The sequence below is a fragment of the Stegastes partitus genome, unplaced genomic scaffold, assembly GCF_000690725.1.
Source record: "Stegastes partitus isolate 25-593 unplaced genomic scaffold, Stegastes_partitus-1.0.2 Scaffold528, whole genome shotgun sequence".
Taxonomy (NCBI): domain Eukaryota; kingdom Metazoa; phylum Chordata; class Actinopteri; family Pomacentridae; genus Stegastes; species Stegastes partitus.
Window position 1 is genome coordinate 367,795 of NW_007578259.1, and position 20,673 is coordinate 388,467.

The 20,673-nt window shown below is 45.3% G+C and overlaps 1 protein-coding gene across 1 annotated transcript in view; it reads right to left on the reverse strand.

Annotated features, from left to right (window-relative positions):
• fam20ca (FAM20C golgi associated secretory pathway kinase a) overlaps positions 1-20,673 on the reverse strand; it is a 38,290-nt gene that overhangs the window by 9,771 nt on the left and 7,846 nt on the right. The window lies entirely within an intron of this gene.

Consider the following 20,673-nt stretch of genomic DNA (forward strand, 5'->3'; position numbering starts at 1 on the left):
TTTTTGTATTTGTGGAGCATCACAAACTTTTCTCGGATGCTTCAGAGATTTCTCCACCATATGCTCCACCATCCTCCATCATCGAAGGCTGACAGAACACACATTACCGTCAGTGTGTCGCCTCTAGAACCAGATTTTAAGCTCTGTGAAATGCAGAGAGACTCACCAGAATTTTACATGTAAAAGTGTTACGCTGTCAGGAACTCTGTGACAACACTGGATTAGCTAACGAACAAAGGAAAGGTGTCAAAGGACAGACGAAGAAATGAGTTTGTCACAACAAGAAAAAAGGTCATTTCCAAGATTTTTTAACATCATTTGCAAGCATCAGAACTCAGATGATTGAAAACAGCAGCTCAGGAACCATCATTATTTCTACCTGCAGGAGGACACGATGAAGCAGAAGTACCACAAGAAGAGCACTGAACAAGCAAAGACTTCATGCGTCGGCACACGGCTTTCTGGACCAACAACTCAAACATGCAGGGAAACATCTGGAAACAGATTAGAGTTCTGTGAGTCCGTTTCAATGAGAGACGTGATTAAACTGTGAAAATCTGCAGGAAATAAAAAGAAGAAAGAGGTGAAGGGAAAGGAGTCCAAAGAATATTTTGCACATAAGGTGTAAAATAACCAAAAACGAGGTGCGAGGAAAACACCAGAAACTTTTGTTCTCGCTCATTAAGGTAAAAGAACATTATTATCAAATGGTGACTTTGCTTTTTGCACAAAATGTAGATTTATCTTCACCACAGTTGATATCAGCTCATTACACTCGATTCACGCAGGTTAAAGACATTGATTCATTTTGATTCATTCACCACTCCGGTGCCGTCGTGACGTCTTGATCCGACTCAGAGAATGAGAGACAGCGGCCGAGGCAGACAGAGAGGCTGCACGGGAGATCTGTCATCTACCAGTAATCCACGGAGGATCTCAGCCCCCCACTGACAGGCCTCTTTGTCTCTGTCGGGCCCTTTGTCCTGCTCTGGATGTCTGAGAGCTACAGACAGTATGAGCTCTGGATAAATGCAGCACACACACACACACACACACACACACACACACACACACACACACACACACAAAACCTGCACGTGCAAATTAAATGTTGGTTGTTGACTTCAAAAAGTCCTCCTCTCTGGATCAAATGTTTCTCATTTGAAAGTTCACATATGCATCCACGAGCAGAAAGAAAAAGTGCCAAAGAAGGTGTTATGACTCCAGTGAGAATATTGTCCAACGGTGAAAAAACCAAACGGATTCTCCAGTGCTTGTGCAGAGTTGTCAGAAGCTGGCTGTAAGCTGGATGTTTTACAGCGTAACTGCCCACGGCTGACATTTTACTGTCGCCCAGGAACAGTTGCCATATTTTGTGGCGTTTAATAATCAATAAAGCGCCATCCCATCTGTGGATGAACGGGCCGGATTGTAAAGAATAAAACTAGAATTGATGAGGAGCTCCTTCTGAATGCTCTAAACAAGACGTGGACCGTCCTGGCTCTGCTCTAGAACAACATAACACCATGACAACCTGCAGCACCTGGAAGCCTCTTGTTTTGATATTCAGTACAGAGACTTCAGAGAATAATAAGAAAAGAGCCGAACAAAGACAGAGAATATGGACCCTCATCAGTGTTTTCTAAACTGCTTTGATTTACCAGTTGTTTGGTTACCGTGCAGCCAAATCAGATTCCCTCTCGCCAGCCTGACCCTACTTAACACCAATTATCAAGCATCCAGCAGCTCCTCTCCTCGCCTTTTTCCTGCACTTAGTTCATGGCTGCAGCTCATCGATATCACTCCTCCTCGATGTTGCACCTCCTGTTTTATTTCTCGCTGCAAAACTCCATCATGATGTTTCACCAAAAGAAATCCTCTAGTGATATATATACTCTCCCTTCCTTTGGAGATTATATTTTCAAAGAGCTGCGTTTTATTCACCGTGAGACTCGTCCGCTGAGAGTCTTTTCAGTGGATGTTCTTTTTTTTTTTGGGAGAAATACAAGTGATTAGCGTGATATATTCAGGACACTCGAGTGTAAATGGCACCTTGTAGAGCGCTCACAACAGCTCTCAAGGTGACAGACAGGTGGAGGGATGGCTGACCGGATAAAAGATCGGGAGATAAAACCTCTTCAGCCCGGTGGTTTGTGTCAGAGTGTCTGTCAGCAGCACTACAAGCACAAGTATCAGAGAGAACGCTGTCAAGGTTCTGGCTTTGCGTCTGCAAACAGCCGCTCGCCGTGTGGGTATATATACATTTGGTGTGCGTTCCTGGCTTTGCTTATTCCTCCTTCCACCAGCGCTGGTATCGGAGAGGGATCTAAGAATCAGCTCAGGGCCCAGAGGTAGCTGTCTAGATTGAATTTCAAATCAATGTTACACAAGTTGTGTTCTAGCCTCAGCTATTTTCAACACGCAGGGTGAGGCACAGCCAGGAGGGAAAAGCAAGTCATCTGCATGTGTGGGAAGCAGCATGGGCGATATTATCATAAGAATGCTCGCGAAGAGACTCGACTTGAAGGAGATTGATGACGGCCTGAGCCAGCGCTTCAGTTTCACACTTATTAGATGCTCATTAGGAGGGAGACAAAGTGGGAATATTATAAGAGCGAGCCAGACTCCTGCTGCACAAGGTGCACACGCAGGTTTAGAGGTGCACTGATCAGCTGGTGCAGGGTCTTCATGTTGATCAGCACGAAACCAGGAGCTATGATTTATATGTTCAGGAGCACGATGAAAATATGTCGTATGGATAGAAAAAACTGCAAGCGGTGAAGCGTAGTTTTTCACACCAGACATGTTTTGCTCACTCTGAAGGAGATTCCAGACGTGTTGAGAGGACTTTCTTCCTCCCTCCTCTGGCAGCCAACTTCCGAGGCCCTTCACTAAAACCAGCTGTCAATATGTATTAGACTCCTTTGCAGTCTGCAGAAATGTGGATCATGTGACTCCTGTTCTCTTGGCATCCATGTGCATCCTCTGAGTGTGCAGAGCAGATAATAGAGGGAGCAGCTCAGAGGAACTCTGCAATTGGTCCAAAAGCTCCACAGGTTAGTTTATTCTGACTCCTCACATGGAGACTGAAGGTTAAAGCTGCAGCTTCTCCTCATTCTGTTTTATGCATGTTTTCAAAACCCCTGTGCTGCAGGAAACAGCAGCTTCAGAGATAGCTACAGGAAACAGACAACAACCTACACACTGCAAACGGCGACTTTTATTAGATCTAGACCATGCACGGTCCTCCATCTCTGCATGCAAATATTCCACCAAAACAAGTTCCTTCTGATGATGTTTTGCAGGGACACCATCACTGCATCCAGGTCGGACTACGTGAGACTACTTTGACTGATACGTTGGACCTGAATAAACCTGTAAAACATGGTCCTGCAAAAACAAAACAAACAAACCAAAAAAAACTGTCCTAATATTTACTTATGTTTAATTACATCCAGAGAAAAAAAATAAATAAGTAAATATGTAAATAAAGTAGAACAGTAGTGAAAATGTAGGTAGTAACAAACATCTTTTCTCCATAGTCATGCACACTGGGATGATCTTTAATGAGCTCTATACAGACATTTAAAACACGCTGTGCAATAGTTGTATTCATCCATTTTCATTCATAACACCGTTCTTTCAATCAACAGTTATAAAACGTCCCTGTGTTGTGCTGTAATGTCTGTTTATATCTGTTTCATCCTCCTACAGCTACAGCATTTATGAAGCTGCTTATCGATGCTAATTAAAACAAAGAGCAACAGAAACTACTCTCAGGTTCATGTTAAGGGTTACAAATGACAAAGAGAGCCGTCTTTTTAAAGCCATACAGTGTGTATCTTCCAGTTATCTCCTTTTCCAATTACGTCCATCATTCCTTCGTGGACGTCTGACCTTCTGTCCACAATAAAAGCTGCCAGTAGAAAGTGGGGCCTTGAGTTTGGAATCTAAATGTGGAGCTTTGAGGGAAGCTGCATCGCTGTGGGCTAGGTCACTATCTGTGACCAGCAGAGCTCCCTGGCAACCCCTGAGATAGATGACAGAACCCCTCAGAACCAGAATAAATTGTGTCCGTGAGAGAGATTGTGTTTGTGCACGAGAGAGAGTGTGTCTGTCCGACTGTCTCATCTGGCCAGATGGCTGCGAGTCTTCTGTCTGTATGTGTCAGGAATCAGGCCATGGCTTATAGGTCTGCAAAGCCCTGCTGCTCTCCCACTATCCTTTGTGCAGTTTAACAAGGCAAACTAGACGCGGAGCTGGAAGTAAAACACACAGAACCCCGGATGACGATGGAACGGTCGGGGATCAGGGGACACGACGGCATCCATCCATCCATCTTCTGTCGGGGGGCCAGAGCCTCTCCACACAGTCCCGTACAAACACATGAATCAGCTTTAAAACTACTGTACGACTTCAACACGTCACTGAGGTCCAGTCAGTTTAGTGCATAAAGCACATGAAGCCATCAGGAGTTAAACCAAAGCGCTGCACAGTTACATATACCAACCCACAGGACGCTAACAGAATGAATAAAACCCCACATCTGGATAAAAACTATAAAATAAAGAAAAATTAAAGGGGGAATTGAAGGGGTCAAGGTCGACCTCATTAGATCAGGAACAGCTTTTGTGTGAAGATCTCAGAACATCTGGTTGGTCGAGCTCTAACTGTGGTCAAATAATGTGAGTTCTACTCAATAAGGAGGAACCGGAGCATTTAAAAGCTTAAAAACAGACAGTAAAATCCTAAAATCAACCCTGAAACAGACAGAAAGCCACAGCGAGAGGACAGCCCTGATGCTACGTGATCACGATTTCTTTCACCTGGTACAAGACGAGCAGCAACGACAGACTGCTCTTCACTGAAGTCTACTGTCAGTGACTGGAAACCGTTTAAGTTTTATTGGTTTGCATACAATAGAGACAGATTAACAGGAGCTTCTTCTTCTCTTGTTTTATTTCATTTCACTTTGGAGAGACAACAAATGATGGACATTTCTATTTCATAGTCGAATATCAAATGAGCGCTTCTTCTTCAAACACAAATAATAACAAGAATTTTAAAAAAGCTCTAAAAACTGTTGGATTTATCTCGTCTCAACAAACCAGGTCACGTGTCACAGCTAGCTTAGACCAGTTCTGTAAAACGCTCCTGGTTAGAAGTTAAACTAAACTAGAACTAATCCAGAATCTGTGAATAAAAATAATTTGTTCAACTTTTAGACTCACAACAACTGGTCCAGGTGTCAAATATCAAAGATTTAAGTTTACAACCAGGCTTTAGTCTGGGCTGAAGTCTGCACCAGATTGCCATGATGACCTTTAATCTACTGATTTTATTTATTTATCATCTCACACCTTCAAGGTTCATATTGTTTTATTAAGTGTAGCTGCTGCTCTGTGCCTGCTCAGGGAAAAATGAGCCGCTAGCTAAACTAAAAGCTAACTAAGTGAAGTTTGCATCATTTTTCTGACCAGTCGAGTCCTGCAGCAGCTTCACAGTCAAACCTGGATCCTAAACTTGGTCGTGAGATCTCGGACCACTGTTCTGGAGTGACGACTGTTTTGTTGTTTTGGTTTTGTACATTCTTATAGAATCATTTCTTTTGTGTTGCTCCTGTGATCAAACAAACTCCCTCGTGGATCAATAAAGTTCATCCCTGATTCTGATCACGTCTGACAGCTTCATAATCGCAGACAAATCTCAGTTTAAATATAATTGCTGAGACTTCATGTCGTCTGGCTTTTAGGATCTGAGATGACGGAAGCTTCTCAGAACATCCTGAACGCTTGATCAGTGGATTCTAAATGCATCAAATGATTCCCCACGCTGCAGCTTTCTGAGTCTCTGCTCCACATCGCTCTTGGAGCTTTTTCTGTGAGATGGCTGCATTTGTTTTTTGATGCATACATTTTTTATTGCTGGCCTGAATTGACTGGCGTGACATATTCAGCCATGTTCTCCTGGGCTTCCCGCTCCACAGAACACAGCGTTTAAAGAACCCAAATCACTGTAAAGAACCTATGCAGAGCTGCAGAGTTATATCTTTGGGATCCCTTCCCCTGGAAGTAAGTACGACAAAACTGTAAATCTTATTAGTATCACTGTGCTATTTTGGTGAAGGCATCAGTTTCCTCATCAGAACGAGTGCGTTGTGACCCGATAAGCGCATTCACTGGCGGGTTCCAATAAGAAGTGCCACCAAACGGCAGCTTTCTGATATCAATAGAATAAATGTTTGATGATTCAGCCTCTTCTCTGCTCTGTTTCATTTAATTCAGTCAGGATAATGACAGAAGAGGCGTCTGTACAGGTTCTGTGATGTTACAACAGCTTAACATCACAAGGGTTTGGGTTTTTTTACCAGCGACAGATGTTGAAGGAAAAAAAAAAGAGATTATTTTAGTCCAATCATGAAAAATGACATCTTGTTAAACACGTGTGTATTTTCACTTGTTCATAGTTAACGTCATTATTAACCCTTTCAAAGACAAGCTTGTTTTTTTAAACATGCCTTAAAGCCTGTGTGTTGTTTGAATGTGCAGATCTATGAATTCTCCATCGTTGTCTTCGCCCACCTCTCTTTACTCGCTGCAGCTCGAGCACACCAGCTCACCTCCGACTCCGCTAATAAAACTACTAGCGGCAGTTTGAAGTGACTCAGCCGTACTCGCTCGAACCACAAGAAGAATGATCCCTGAAGTTCCCCTGCAGGCTGATAGGACTGTTTGCTCAGGGCTGCTTGTTCCACTCGTATCGTATAAAAACCACAACATAGATCTGGTCTGAAGGTAAAGAAACTTGAGTCTCAGAAACAAGCATCAAAAATGCAAATGCTGTAGAACTCCTATTGTGTTGTCAGTTACAGATTGCAGTCTTTATCTGACTTTCTATCATCTGCTGCAGAGGATTTGTAGCTGCTGTCAGCAGGATTCCCTGAAATCTTGGACTTCTGTTGAAGGAAATCGTTATTTTTTTGTAAAACAAACACTCCACAGGGGCACCGGCGTGTTCGCGGTTTAAAGCTCGAAGCTAAAGCGAAGACAAGCTGAAAGCCACGAAGTACAGATAAAGATTGTTTCCTCAGACCTCTGACTCTCATGACGGAGCGTAAACCCGGCAGCACCGCACAGCAGAAGAGCCAAAGACTGGTCAACAAACACACACCGTCAGGAACCCACAGCTTGTTCTGATTAAACGCAGAGAAACTGAAACTGATGAATATGCGTAGAGTTCCTGAATGAGAAACTAATATCAGGATTATATTATCATTACTACACAATCTTACATTTTAATATTCAACAATTCCCCTGAGGTTTCCACCAAAGGGATCAATAAAGTTCTATTCTATTCTATTCTATTCTATTCTATTCTATTCTATTCTATTCTATTTAAATCAGATGTTGAAGTGGAGGAACACACCTGTGACCTGGTGGCAGCTTCATGCAGCAGAACTAAAGGATATCAGACGATGAAACAGACTCCTGCAGAAAAATGGAGGATCTGACTCTAAAACTCTTCAAGCTCTATAATATTATTATGGAAGGAATCAGAGAGCAGTGAATAAACAACAAACTCTTTGGTCTACGTGGTGGTCATGTCATGAATTATGTTTTTATTTACCGTAATGTCTGGACTATAAGCCGCTGCTTCTTTCACACGCTTTAAACAATGATGCGGCTAATTTATGGATTTTTACAAGTTTTACGAATTTGCCTTGAAGACGATTGAATTTCCCTTCTGGGATAAATAAAGTATTTTTCATTCAAGATAGCGATCAGTGACTTTTCCTGGTAGCTGCTGGAGTTTTATTTCCTTAACCAGCCGTGTTACAGGAAGTGTTCAGAAAAAAGCCTCTACGGTACGTATCTGTGTATGTTACCGCTACGCATTTAATTAAAGGTTAAAACATCTTTCTGTGTAAACATCTCATGTTCCAACGTGGACACCTGCAGCTTAGAGACACCTGCAGCCTGGATATGAACACACCTGGTTTCCTGTTTACAGGTAGTGGGTGGGGCTTATATTCAGGTGCCCCAATAGTCCAGCTGGACAGTCCTTGTGAGTGCATCCACCTTAAGATAAAGAGCAACAACCAGGTTTATCTTTGGCTGCTTTGTCACTTCTCTGCTATTGGCTCCCTCACAAAGACAAACAAACACAAAAAACATGTTAAACAAACATTCTCTGTCTTTTGCAGCAGAATCCCAAACATGCGATCTGACTGATGAAGACACCTTCTCTTTATTAGGGAATAAAAAGCAATGCACAGAAAAGACTGATTGAAGAAACAAGTGTTGTGACGAGCTGCAGGTTCATACAGCAGAACAATGCTGCTGTTCTCATTGGCTAAGGCGATTATCCAGCCAAAGACAGGGACGGCTCTTTATGCCTCTAGTTACATTTCATTTTGTCTCCCTCTCCTTCCCTCTCGCTCCCACACCATCACCCACAACAAACGCACATCGGTTTATCCTCGACAATCAGCAGCGTTCCAGCAACACGGAGCCACACTCGGTCATATTTACATATCTACCCGCAGTGGATTAGCTGTCTTCAATAGCACCAGTCTGAGGCAATCCTTCACACGGCGCTCGATTCACGACAGGCTTTGCTCAGAATGTGAACTATGAATTATGCAGAACATACACAAGAAACATCCGGGGTGTTCTCGGGTCAGCTGCGATGAGATGTCAAGAAGCGCGAGGTTGGGGATGTTTAGAACAATGAGCTTCAGAATAAAGCCTGCTCCTCTCCTGCAGCTCTTTCCTTCATAAGTGGGCCCATTGTAGAAACCACCTGTTCCAGAGATGTACCGGAGACAGCTCGGCCAGACTGCGTCCATACCAGGCCATCCTGCATGAAATGATTTATGTCGAGATTCACTGGGACTGACAGCGTATTGTGGATTACTCTCTCCCTTCACACTGCTACAAATACAACACACAGCCACCGTAAAAGCATTCCTGCTGAGGAGGAAGGCGCTGACACACTCCACGGTCTACAGGAAATTCCTCCAGAAAGCCTCCACCAGTTGTCTCCATCGCTCACAGCTCGGTGGTGGCAGGAGGGAGCCGACTGAAGCTTCAAAGCCAGAGTCAGGCTGAATAATGTGGGAAAAAAAACAACAAAAGATGGCACCCACCTCGACGCTTCTGGTCTTAAGGAGGCAACAACAGATCAGCAAACTCCACAAAGGCCGACGCTACTTAAATAATGAACACAAGCTGGAAGGCTCGCCGCCTGCTCGGATCAATGAGGATTCCAGGAGCTTTCCCACTATATGTGTGAGCCCAAGTTTTTGTTTATGCAGGCAACACAAAATCAATGAGTATTACCACAAGTCTTCATCTCCCAGGGCCTGAGTAACAAGCCCTGGTATTCAGCACGACATGTAAGCTGAAGCTGATGAGAGGAGGGAGAGAAATCCTGTCAGGAAGGCGCAGAAACTGCAGGCTGAGCAGAAAGTCGTCTCTGGTCTCAGACTGAGGAGGATTCAGAGCACAGTTCCACTCTGGGATCTCTCCTCTCAGTCCTTCTTTTACTGCGTTTCACTGTCATCTGAAGCGGGAGGAGAAAATGAAAGCGTGGATGCTGCCACTTCTTCTGTTTCAACACTTTAATTGGAGTGTTTTTTCGATCGTATTCGAGGTTATAAGAGGTAAAAGCAAATCTTTGACCGGCATGAAAATACAGTCACTTCCTACTCGGTATAAAATTCAAAGCAGATTCCCTGACTAGAGAACTGGCAGCCGCCTGGGTCAGAGTGGAAGCAGAGAAAGAGGAAAGTGAAAAACCTGCCAGAACCACATAAATCACCCGTTTGAACGCAGAGCGTCTGCAAACCGGTCCGTCCTCCCAAGCAGCCCGAGGTACGAACCATTAAGAATTCATTTGATTATCGCTAAGTAGTCGCTCAACAGCAAACGCCAATTAGCTAAAATGATGTTAAATCCTGGGAAGCATTAATTTTCCAGGCCCGCCACCCCGACACACTCTCACGGAGGACGGGGAGTGTGTTTCTGGAGCCAACACAAGTTAATTGGATTGTGTAAGCATTTTGGATGTCCATTATCTTTGGCCATCTGTGGGCCTGAATATCCTGAGATGTCTCATCCAAAACAATCCTATTATCCTGACCCAAAGATAAGGAACACACTGAACGAGACCACGTTTAATATCACCTGCTGCAGCTGCACACCTTCCCGGCCCGGCGTGGACCCCCTCACCGGATGATTCGGCTTTATTTCAACCCAAAGGCTGCTGGGAGTTGAGCAGCAGCTCCCTGAGGCTTTCCAAAACATGATTTTCACATGAATCATGTTTGTTTTTGAGTCCTTCACACTGTTTCCTCAAAGCTCTGCAACACAGTTAGCATGATCCATAAACCCACAATAACCTCGTTAATGAGCTAAAACGAGCCAGAATCGTCCTTTAAGGCGCTCTGGCTGTAAAGCAGCCCGCCGTGTATCCACAAACACATCTCTATCACTCCTCCCCTCATTCTTTCCCTTCCTCTCCTCCCCTCCATCCTCCTCCTTCTGATTTCCTTTCCCCCGAAGGACACTGTGGCTGCCGGCCAGTCACTCCCTTCCCCATCTGTGTTTACTTACACTGAGCGTGGACACACCACAAAGGCTGTCAGAAGCAAACACACACACACACAACTCATAAACACACACATGCACACAGCAGCGGATCCACAGAGAAACTTGGCTGCTGTTTATTTTTGATTATCTCTGAAGACTTTAATCTACAACAGTCCAGAACAGCTTGAAAGACTTGGTTCCATTTCCCCTAATTAGTCCAATGTGAGGCTTGTTAAAATGCTATATTCCAGCAGTGCATGACTGATGACCGCGTAGCATTTGATTTAGTGATGCTGTCTTTTTTTAGCTCCCTAATCAATGTGTTTATTAATTACCTGAGACGCTCTGGAGGGAGTCGCAGCAACCTGTTCTGCTGCAGCGGTTCATCCGTCACCGCGCTCGGCTCAGACGGCCTCGGCTTCAGCGCCGTCACTTATTTTCAGCGGCGCTTTTCTCCGCTGTTCCAAAATGGATTGCACACCGCAGAGTGAAACCTAACTACATAAAACTGAAAACTTCGATACCTCCACCAAAGAAAGCAATCACAGGAGCCCATCCAGAAAGCTATTTAGTGGGCGAGGCCCCCGAATCGAGGCAGGAGCGTTCGTGCTTTGTTTCTCCCACAGCTGAACTTTTCTATTTAGACCTGTCAACAGTCTTGTTGTGCTCGGTGGTTTGTGGTCAGATGCCGTTTCCTAAATAGAAACCATCTATCAGGGGCTAAGTGGTGGCTGAGAGATGTCATTGTGGTCGTGAGTGGGTGACGGCGGCGAAGGAGGAAGTGGTGAAGGGACTGGAAAAACAGTTCCGAGGGTTGCATTTATCCTTGTGTAAGAGCTAAGTGGGATGGAGCAAGTCCAGCACACTGGAGGGTAAATACAGTTAATTTGTATGTGAAAGGAGTGAACCAGGAATACATTTCTGAAAAAATCTATACGTTCAGCATCACTTTAAAGATGCATTACATTTTCTAGTGCAGTAAAAAAAAAAAAAAGAACAAGACTTTGAACAGCTCTGGCATCATGTTTGCATTCTGTACAGTGACAGAGCTGCGTCCTGATGCATCTGCCTGTAATAAGGATGTGCTGGTGGTGCATTAATTGGTCCTCCAGGTGAACAACATATCTCACAGTGTAATGTAAGTCATTGCACCAAACCCCAAAACACAGCCTGAGACATTATCCTGACTGCTGCTGTCGGTTAGTTGGTCCACAGCTTTGGGTCAGAACATTTGAACAGTTACTACATAGATTGTCATGAAATTTTGTCCAGACATTTATGGATCCCAGAGCATGAAACCGACATGTGTTCTTTCAGCACAATGAGGCCGATGAGAACTTCACCATACATCGCCATCCAAAGGTAGAATCCTGACGTCTTCAGCGATCTGCTGACTTTTCCTCTCGTGCCCAACAAGGTTGAGCTATTAGGTGGAATTATTCAGAGCCATAGCGAGGTCAGAATATGACCTTTCCATCTGTTGACATGCTAAGATGCTAAACTAAGACGGCGAACACAGTGAACCTGCACAACGTCGACACATTACGATGGTCAGTGTGAGCGTGTGAACGCATCAGCATTCAGCTCAAAGCACCGCTGTTACATGAAATAATCAGTGTGTAAATACATACAGCCTGTGTCCATATTTACTGACTCTGTTGTCAATACAGAGACGGTATGCTGGTTAAACAGCTGGACATGGCACTGTCCATCTAAAACTGCACAATATTTTACATCCAAGAAGTGAAAATGAAAGCCCACTGCATCTGTTGCTTACATGGAACATAACAGCTTTAAAATAGGGTCAAACACACACACACACACACACAGACACACACACACACACATCAATCTGTGCTTATATCAAAGCTTTCAGTCCTTTTGTGAACAACCTTCCAGCAGCAGCGCAGTCTGAGAGTCTCCCTGCAGCTCCAGCACAGAGACTCCTCTGTTCGCATCGCCGCCGCCCGGAGCTACAGAAAAGGAGGGCAGGAGGGTGGGAGGGGAGGTGCAGCCCAGGCGAACCCCTGGATCAGGTTCCTGCCTCCTCGGCCCGGTGATACCAGACCTGGACGTGGCAGCTCCTCCCACATCCTGCCCTGACAATAGGCGAAGCCAGCCAGAGCCCTCCTCCCCTGCTCCGGTTTAATTGGCAGACAATGATTGCATTCTCCTCCCCCTGTCCTGGCCTCCGTCGGGGACAGGGGAGTCACACAGCCTAATTGCCACCTTGCATGGGACAGACCCAGACAAGCACAGGCCCGGCCCACAATGGATGTATTAACCTCTGTGCATGCTATCACAAAAGGCCCGAGTTACAGAGCCACAATGCTCTCTCTCTTTCTCCCTGTCCAGGAACTGTTGTTTCATTCATCGGGCCGGGACAGACATTCAGGTGGACTGTGATAGATCTACCTGGGAAAGGTCGTTATCTAATGACAGCGCTCCGGTGTACGGGGTGGTGCGGTGCGTGTGGTCCCATTGTTAAAGGGCAACAGTTGATTTAGGGACAAAGTAAGAATGAAGCATGTGTGCTGTAATGAAGGAGGAAGAAGAACAGCCCCCTGTTTGTCTAATCCCAAACAATTAATCCCATTAGGGCTTCACAGAAAGACTAGAAATTAAAAAACATCAAACCCATTAGCAAGATTTTATATCTCACAAAAAACCCCCAAAAAACCCACAGCCTGCTTTTTCACAGGTTGTGGATTCACCAAAGCCTTCAGTCGGCCTTTGAAACGCTGCTACAATTAAACACGACGCTCCTCCATGCTCGCTCAAGATAACCAGCCATAACGTTTGTGCCATTTCAGCAGCTCAGAGTACAATAAATGCCCCCACAATAAGCCAATACTTGGCCTCCTTGCTTCATAAAAAGAAATGTCTAGAATTCACCTCCTGGAGGAAAATGAATTTTCAACATTCCAGACAAATGCAGCAGCGACATTCCTGGTGGGAAGCTCAGGAATTCCCCATCGAGTATTTTAAACTATAATGATACGATGGAGCGGCTGAACAACACAACCCTGCAAAGACACGGTCGGGTCCCACAACAAGCATGCACCACTGCAAAAATACGATCCGCTTGGATGTGGTGCAGCACATGCACCGGTCCAACCCGCAGGCGTCACAACACAAAAAACACACTCAGCCATCGAAACATCGCAACCAAACTCGCTAATTTCAAATGTAAAGTTTTTGATCTATCCATCAAATCTTGTCGTCTACAACACGTGTGTGTGAGGACAGAGGTTAAAAACACGTTTGGACATTTTCAAACCACAAGCTAGAGGCACTGCTTTTGCATTTACATGATCCAGAGTTCCACTGAACACACGTCTTACACATGGAACAATGTGGCTGTTCACATCCATCCATCATCTCTACACCTTAATCCTCACCAGGGTCATGGGGGGCGGAGCCTATCCCAGCTGACTCAGGGTGAAGGCAGGTTCACCTGGACAGGTAACCAGTCTATCACAGGGCTACACTTAGAGACAGACAACCAAGCACACTCACATTCACACCTACGGACAATTTACAATCACCAATTAACCTCAGCATGTTTCTGGACTGTGGGAGGAAGCCGGAGAACCCGGAGAGAACCCACGCTGCACGGAGAGAACATGGAGACTCCACGCAGGAAGATCCCGGGTGTCCTCACCGGGACGCCAACCACCGACCTTCTAGCTGTGAGGCGACGGTGCTAACCACTGAGACACCTGCAGCCCCATATGTATTATAAATACATCAAATACTGGTAAATGACTCAACAACAAGTGCTGCCTTGACTGAAACTAAATAGCAAGAATATTTTATCTTCTATAATTTGGCTCTTGATGGAGGTAATAGATCATGTCGTCAGCTGCTGAGATCTGGGAACGTTGTCATGTTGCTGGTAAACAAATGCGAGCATTCAGACAATCCCACATCACTCACATCATTCATAGTATCATCAACTCAGCCGGCCTGTAATCACATCACGATTAGGCTACTCGCAGCTCCGCCACATTACACTGTGAGTGCATAAACACTTGTTAAACGGAGAGAATCTAAAAATACAGAGCAGAGAGGCTTCTGAACGGAGGCGAGTGACAAGCTGAGGATTAGCAGCTCCTCAGCGAATCAAACAAACAAGTCCAAGAAGGAGCATGGATGGGAGGTGGAGACAGAGAGAGGGATGGACGGAGAGAGGACGAGGAGGAGGAGGAGGAGGAGAGGGATTGGTGATGAAAAACACCACTTCCTCAGGAGTTGACCTAGTAAAACATTCATGAGAGAAGTCTTTATGTGTGCGAGTGGGGAGGATGTGAGGGGAGTTTAAGGCTCGGGAGTCTAAAATAAGACAGTCCTCTGTGTTTCAGCGTCTGTATCGGGAGTCTGTGTGACTGGGCCTGTCAAATAAAAAGTTATTTGAGATTTGAGAAGACGTGCACACACGTTTGGTGCCAGATGCCAACACCGCCGACCTCTTGAATCAAGAATAGACGGCGCGCTGAGACGAAGCCGACAAGATTGAGATGCAGGAAGAAAGAGGGACATGAAAAGAACTCACTTCTGTCGCAAAAGGAACAGAACCGAGTCAGGGGTAATTATGAAAGATGTGGATGATATAAAATGAGTGATTGCAGAACACCCAAGAGAGTCTCTGCACCCAAACACACACTTTAATGATGGGACATAATTAGATAATAAGCAGAACACACACCAATGATTGACACTTTAATTAAAACGTTTCCCTATGAAACGCTGCCGTATACTTTATTAAGACTTCACTGTGCTAACTCCAATTCTCAAGTCAAATAGTGGATGTGTGTGTGTGTGTGTGTGTGTGTGTGTGTGTGTGTGTGTGTGCTGATGACTTGGCAGATGTGACAAACCACTGAATACAGCTGGTTTCATGACGGTGAAAGCTCAGCACTAATTAACCGGCTCATCTCACAGCCGACGAGAGGTCAACGCCTCACAGCGCCCACAAACCAAACACACACACACACACACACACACACACACACACACACACACTAAGAGCTACAAACACTTAAAGTTTAAACACACAAATAACTCACATTGTTTGCAAAGCAACATCACAGCGTGTAGCCCAGAATTTCATTAAGACGCTTTGTTTATATGGGCGCCCGAAATAGGGAAACTCTAAATCAGAGAGCAAGTGAGGGTGAAAGGAAAATATGTTTTGTCAAGAATAGCGAGTGTAGGACGTGTTAGCCTGAAGCTGGACGGCACAAAAGCCTTTGATAGAACAAATAAAGGAGAAGAAGGAGGAGAAGGGATGAAAGGGGAGCAGGGAGAGGGGGAAGGAAGAAAGAGTCGGTGTAAGACGAGCAATCCTCAGCCACATTAGCACAGCTTAAAAACCAAATTAATCTTAAAGACCTGCGGAGGGAGCCTTTAAGAGGAGCTGCTGGGCCGAGCCCTTTCTGGCTGCAAGTACAAAGCTGCACCAGAAACAGATGTTGCGAAGGCCTGACACCGAAATGCTGGGCGCGTGATGGAGACAATAGAGGGAAAAACCCAGCAGACAGTGTTTGATAGCAGATGTTATCTTTTCCTCGTGTTTGATTCTCTCCACTCTCCACACAGGAGAAATGATGTAAAGCTACATCAGAAACAAGATCGCTGCTATGATTCACTGGTATGAGTTCAAACATCAGTCTCTTAAAGGTAGATTTATGCAAATTTTCTTCCAGTTGAAACTTCAAGTTGTGCTTGAATTTTGTTTTTCTGTTAATGGCCAGCGCTAATGTTTTTAAAAATCCTCATCATGTGCAACATACAGTTCATGCACAGCTGCAGAAGTGTGGACGCTCAGGTAAATACAGGAGTCCTGGCTGATAAAACATGCTCCTCATGATGCTTTAGCTTTAAACACACTGGTTCCTACTTCAGCATCATTTCTCCACAAGCAGGAAATAGTGAGCTAGGCCTCCATAGACGTCCCTTAATGTCTGAAAGTTCACGCCATGAGACCAGGAGGTCTCTGCTGGTGTCCTCACTGTTGTTTGTTGCTATGGTTACGGCAAGAAAAAAGTAGTGACGCAAAATGTTAAAATTTCTGGCCGATGCCGATATCCGATATTAAGATTTCTGATATCGCCGATAACCGATATTACCGATGCCGATATTCAGTTTTTGTTCACACTAAAGAAAGAGTCAAAGGAAGCACTGTGAGAAAACTATTCAGAAGAAGATGCCCAAATTAGACCACACAGTCTTCTTTATTACGTAACAAAAGTTAAACATATTTAAGTCCAGGACCATTTAAGCAAAAACATCTGTGAAACAGCAGCGATATCAAACGTAGACACGAAGGCGCTGACGTTAGACAATCATCGGCTAAATGTGTTCATCGGACCGATGCCGATGTGGTCGCCGATGTATCGTGCATCCCTAGAATAAAGTCAGACGGGAGGGTTCTTGGACAAAATGTGCGGCCGACAGACAGTCAAGTGGCGCTTAAAGCAAATATTTGCCAAGAGGACAGACTGTGTGAGGAGAGTCTCCATCACCCACGACTTCATCAATCATTACTTAAAGAATTACACTGGAAGCTGTTGCTGCTGTCAGAGATGCTTTCATTTGTATGTGCTTCCTGTGGACAAAGCCCAGATACAGGATGACGTCCTAATCTTTCTAGAAATTCTGCACCTTGTCTGTGCTCGGCAGGAAGAATCACATGAAGGCGGTGTGATCTGAAACCAGCTGCTGCTTGTGTCCAGTATGAGGTGAAGTGCAGCCGTCCATGTACTGACTGTAGAACGACTAGAACTGCTGTCACAGCCCACACTGGAGATGGAAAGCACGCTGACATGCACATAAAGCCTATATTATTATTACTATTCTACGTTTTCAGTCGGCTTTGAGTCTGGAGGACTTTGTTCCTCACATGAACAGCAGATCGGTGGTTAAACATTCCCCGCTCTACTGCCCTTTTTCAGTCTTTGTGCTGCACGACCTGCCAGCGTGGACAAACTAAAGCGTTACCCAAAGCGTTTAAAGCTGATGCCAAAGGGTCGTGACAAGCCGCGAGTGAAAATGTGTTGGTGGTTAACAAAATGACACAAACGCCTTTCTCCTGCGTGAAGACAGATGTGCTGCTTAGCGGTCGCACGACTTCCTGCACTGGCACCGGAGTCTAGTGTGAGATTTAAATCACGGAGAGAGACATCATCCAGCACGGATGTAATTCCAAGGATACCGTGCTGCACTGAGATCAAAGGTGGAGCCGCAATTGATCATGTCTGATATAAAATTGGGAGGTGATTTGCATCCCAGATCCATTCCTTTCATCATCAAGTTCTGAACTTCTTTTTTTTTCCGAATCAATTTCAGAAGCTGCTGCTCAACCAAAGTAATGAGTTCAATACATTTGTTTCATCCACTTTAAACTCTGCACGATTTCACTTTCACATGTAACCTTTGGAAATAACTAGCTTCACAAAAAGACCAAGAAAAAGTCACGACTAACCCAACAAAGGTGTCAACACGCTGCAACTGTCGGCTGGTCTCATTGGGAAATGTTGTACAACGCTGTTAGGCAACGTTTACGCAACCAAGTCTCTGCATCTATCAAAGCATGCAAACAGATTCTTCTCACACATCTCACACACTTTACATCTCCACACACACTCACTGAAAAGAAAACCAGTCAAACAATATCAAAGAAGAAGTAAAATGAACCAGGAGGCACCGAACAGACACACACTGGACACACACTTCACTTTAATCTATGGCCTCCTCTATCTCTGCCCACTCATGAACAAACCACACCTGCTCTCTACAGATTGTCATTGATTTCAGCAGCCAGGTCGGACAAATTGCCTGGCATCCCGCTCCGTCCCGAGGCTGCCAAGGCAGCGCAGCAGGGGCCGCCGAAAACCTGAGGAATCTCTGGTTGCCAAGCAGCGTTCAAACGGAAAGGCTGATGAAGCTGCAAAAACCGTGCAGCCCGAGTTTACGTAACCTATCAGCGAGAGAAAAGATAGATGTGACAACTCAGCTGAAGCTTTTCATAATATGCAAGATCGAGGTCAGAATTGTCACAGAGAACTTCATCACGGGCGAGACGACGAGGACGTTAATGCGAGAGGATTTGACGTTTCATCACATTTAAAGTCTCTTTATGCGCTTCAAGGCTTTCTGACTTGTCACAGTGGCAATCATTAGGGGGTGTTAAACGGCGAGTGGTTGGGAGTGAATGAGTTAGTTTTCCTTTGTGTGCTCCTGTGCAACAAACCCACGGCTCTGAGCGAGTCGCTGCAGCTGCGGCTTGGCCCGACGTTTTCCAGTACCAGCCGTGGGTGATGGAGGGTGTGCGAACTCCGTAACCCCCACAGAGTCCTGCTCGTTGCAGCTTGTGTGTGTGTGTGTGTGTGTGTGTGTGTGTGTGTACGTATGTGTGCGCTGCAGCTGTGCGAACAGCTGTCTATAGTAACATGCCTCGGCTGTGTTTTTGCACACAGAGATGAGCTCAGACGGCACCTCTCAAAAGTGTGTCCAACTCCTGAGAGCCAGCGGCGTTCTTACGGGCCTCGTGGGAACTCTTTACGGAAACGCTGTTAAACGAATAAAAGTTTTGGGATCTCAACAGTGTTCTTTGGTGCTAAACATTGTGAAAAAGATGTCAGCTAAGCCACGGTGATGATGGGATGTTATGTGTAGGTTTAAATGCATGTTTTTATGTGTTTATGCATTTATTTTTTCACATGTCTAAAGGTTCTGAACGGGAACTGCTTGGATCTGGATGGATCCTCAGAGTGATTTGGCTTTTGGACGTAATGCGAGGGCATTATCCTTCTCTCTTTGGATTTCACCAAGCTTCTATTGGTGATCTTCGCTGCTTATGTGAGAGACTTGGACGAGTCAGTGTGTGGACCAGCTTTGTTATCTGAGTCCGTTTACAGGACTGTCATCCCTCTATGGGGACTAAACGCCAGCTTTTGTCCTGAGGAAATACTTGCAGGCACATTTGCATCAAACTTCCCATACAAACCACCAGCCATCAAAGACACTTTATGAACAGCACCCTCCTGCACTTTACAAGAATGCATGTAAATCCATAAGAGAATCATTAATTTTTCATGCTCAGATCAATAGCCGGAGCAGGAAGAGGGTTTTCTCCAGAGGACATTAGGGGGCTTCAGTCCTGACAGAGTTCTCCATCTACAGAGAAGGTCCATGGAGAAATGTCAGTCAAGCAAGGGGCACAGTAGCTACGATGAGGCATCTGATGGACTCGTGGTTATTAAACAGCCTGTAGATGATAAAAACCAAACAGCCTCTTGGGTATTGCAACTATGAGGCTTCACAGCCAACCCCACTGGCTTCGCTGGCGCCAAGAGCTCAGGCTTGTCAAAAGTGATTCGGTTCACGCAGATGAGGACACATCCAGAATCCCCCCGGTGCTGAAGGACGGCCATGTGCGCCCTATATACAGTATGTCACAGTACATGTGTTTACACGTAACGCTGCCTGTGCATCGAAGTCACAGCTCTCAGCAGGACTGGCACATGCACATAACAAACAGGAACAATCAATGTCATTTCTGCTGCTCCTGCAGAGCATGAGCCATTTTCAACTGTGACACTATCAACAGTATCAGAGGGAGGAGGCGGAAACCAGTCTGTCAAACAGCATGTGATGAAGAAATGAATTCTTTGCATATCGCAGGCTTACACCTCCTCCCTGAAACACTTAAAGCTCCATCTGACAAATCCAATTAGCGCGACATGAACATTATGGTTGTGCATACACACCACAACCACGATCTTGGCAGGGACTGGAAGGATGGGCAGCGGGGACGCGAGCCAGACAGGCATGGAGGTCTGGCAGCGAGGGCCTCCACGCTGCCTGGAACCTCCAGCTGGAAGACCCAGTTCCTTGACAGGTTGGCAGTGCTGAATCTCCTCAGCCCTCTGGACTATCACCACTTCTCATCTGTGAGTGCTCCTCTGTTCACATGCCACTTCCGCTTCCTTCCTCAACAGCCTTTGACCATCTTTCCTTAAAGCCATCTGATTTTTCCAACTTGGCTCAAATTTGTTCTATTTCGTTTAAATGTATT